The sequence below is a fragment of the Atta colombica genome, unplaced genomic scaffold, assembly GCF_001594045.1.
Source record: "Atta colombica isolate Treedump-2 unplaced genomic scaffold, Acol1.0 scaffold12, whole genome shotgun sequence".
NCBI classification, from domain to species: Eukaryota; Metazoa; Arthropoda; class Insecta; order Hymenoptera; family Formicidae; genus Atta; species Atta colombica.
Window position 1 is genome coordinate 7,775,571 of NW_017259206.1, and position 2,976 is coordinate 7,778,546.

Here is a 2,976-nt window from a genome sequence, read left to right on the forward strand (position 1 = left end):
TATGTATATATATATAGCATTCTTAAGACAGCGATTCATTATCGACTCAATTAATCCATACATACTTACTGCATATGTAACTTATGGTTAATACTTATGGATAATTTTATTTTACTTCACTGACGCGTTTCCTATCTTTAAAAAATACATTGAAAGACAGATCTTCAATGGCTACGTTTAACAAAGAAAGCATTTTGCAACTGTTGTAAAATTTTTCAATATATTTTGTTTATATAACCCATAAGAAATTAAAGGCAAGAATCAAGCATATTAAAAATCCTTATAACAGTTGCAAGAGAGCAAAATTATTTTTTCTACTAAACTACACAATTTTTTAATTGACCTAATTGAGTAAATATTAAATTGAGTAAATATATTTAATGAAAGCATTTTCGTGAACTTGGTAACATACGTCAGTTATGGTAGATCCTAAGCAGATGAGCGGTCGCCTGCATAGATCGTAAGAAGGTTGCATTCAACACAAAACGTTCTTTACAGTGTAACACAAAACATCTTTTGGAAAGGAACCATCCGAGAATTAGTGAAATTTAACGCCTGCGAGCCTTTTGAAATTTTTACGACATAATATATGAATCAGATAAAAAAACATGGACATAATATGTTACACAATAAAATTAAACGTAAATGCATCGATTTTGCAAATATAAGATGCAAGTAGATGTACATAATTAAAAGCGAATTTATTTAAAAACAGGAATTTATTTAAGATAAATATTATTGCAATAACACTGACAAATTAAAATTTTTTTTTTTAGACCACAAACCAGACAAAATATTTGTAGAAAGATATATAAGTTATTAATGAGAGTCAACGAGAAAATAAACCGATATGATTAAAGTGAGATTAATATTGTTGACTGTTTCAAAAATCACATTAACAGAAATATTAACCAATTCTCGGTAATCACAGATAACAGATAAATTATTACACGAATTTACTGGGATAATATTTGAATTTTGAACGAAGAACTACATTAATGATAAAAGATTGATCTCTGAAGCGACATTAAAAAATCACGGATTATGTGATTTACATAATTATGTAAAATTTACAAAGTGAATCGCAGTTTCTTGACTTCATCTATAGTGACATTATTAGTTGTCTTAACTTGATGCTTCTTAATTATTTTATCTCTTTTTTAATAAATACTGTACTTCATTCTAACAATATTTATCTCAGCGTTTATATTAGGTGTAGTAAAAAGAAATCCATTATTTTTCCATTCAATTTCATGCAAAAATAATGGATTTCTTTTTACTACACCTAATATTATTAATATATAAATATAATAAAATTTATTCATATTATTAAATTTACTTTATATGTTTATATGTTTTAATTTGTATTGAGAAGGAGTAAAAATATGGTCAAAACGATTTACAATTCATTTTTTTATTTAATTCTAACTAATACAATCATTATACGCATCGACATCAGCGTTAGCTCTTATTGGTAACTTGTATCTCTTTCTTATTGATTTATTCTCAGAGCTTTTTTGCATGGCAAATCATTGTTTAATTCTTATAGATTTTTTATCGCTAAAAGGAAATCCGTTAATGAAATTATTCTAAATAAAAAATTAGACCAAAAAATACCAAAATAGTATATTGTTTTAGTAATTTCGAGTTAAATAGCTCATTTTCAGCAATAAAAAACAAATTCGATTAAATGCACTCAATGCGCACTAATGCATATTAAAGATATACACAGATTGACGAAAGATGCATATTTAATATAAATATAGAAACGGCGATTTAAATATTTTAAACTACGAAATCCTTAATACATTTTATTGTGCTGGATAAAACATGTATGTCATAAATCAAAATATTTGCATTCATGGACAGAGACTTGTAATTTTTTGGCATATGGAGTACCAACACCACTGGAAAGGAAAAGAATAATAAATATCAGATTGATTTTTTGTATATATACATACAAATGTACATGTAAATGTAACATGTATTACGCCTGTACAATTAATAAATATAAATATAAATGAATTTTATTATAGAGTTAAAACTGCGAAGCACATTCCTGAAGCGCTGTTTTCAAATAAACTCCTCCATTAAAATATCTATATTCAATAATTGTGCAAGTTCTTTATTAACGTGTATTATTGCCATGTTATTTGGTCTTCACAGCCCGCGTGTTTACTTTCTATCTTATATGTACATTTCTTAAAAATCACATAAGTTTCAATGTTTGTTTCTCAAATCTGGAATTCCACATGCCAAATATTTGGCTTGTGAAATTTCTATGCTCCATACAGAATTCTTCGACTATGTTTGCATTTCATTTGTGTTAATGTTAAATCCATGTAACGACTTTGATACGCATCAGTGCACACTAATGCATCCAATTGAATTCATTGTTCAAGGATCATCTTGTCTGATTTGTAATCTAAATCTATGTGGCACAGTGTAATAAACGTACGTATTTGGTATGAGTGTCAAATGATGCGTCAGTCTAAACACAAAGTGCTTAAGTTGCCATTATGCATTTGGATAATTAGTCTGAGTAACAGTAATTAATTTTAGAAATAATCATAGATGAAAGCCTGCAAGTCCATTGACATTGATATCCGTGTTTATACAATTTCTCAGATAATAACAACGTACATATATACATAATACATATATGGTGCTATAAACTTGGACTCGCGATAAATAATTTAAAAAGAAACAGCAAACAACACATGATTATCAGAGCGCAGAAATCAATTTGATTATACACGTATAACATCATAATATACAGCGAATAAGCGACGCCTGCTAGAAATGATAAAAAAGTTTTTATAATTAACAGAACACAAGAATAATTAAAGTTGGGCTCTTGAGATAAAAATTATATATAAACAATAAATGAAAATACGGGCAATTAAGAGTCTAAATTCACAATAATTGGAGCGATTATATCAATATATATATTTCTCAATACTATATATATATATA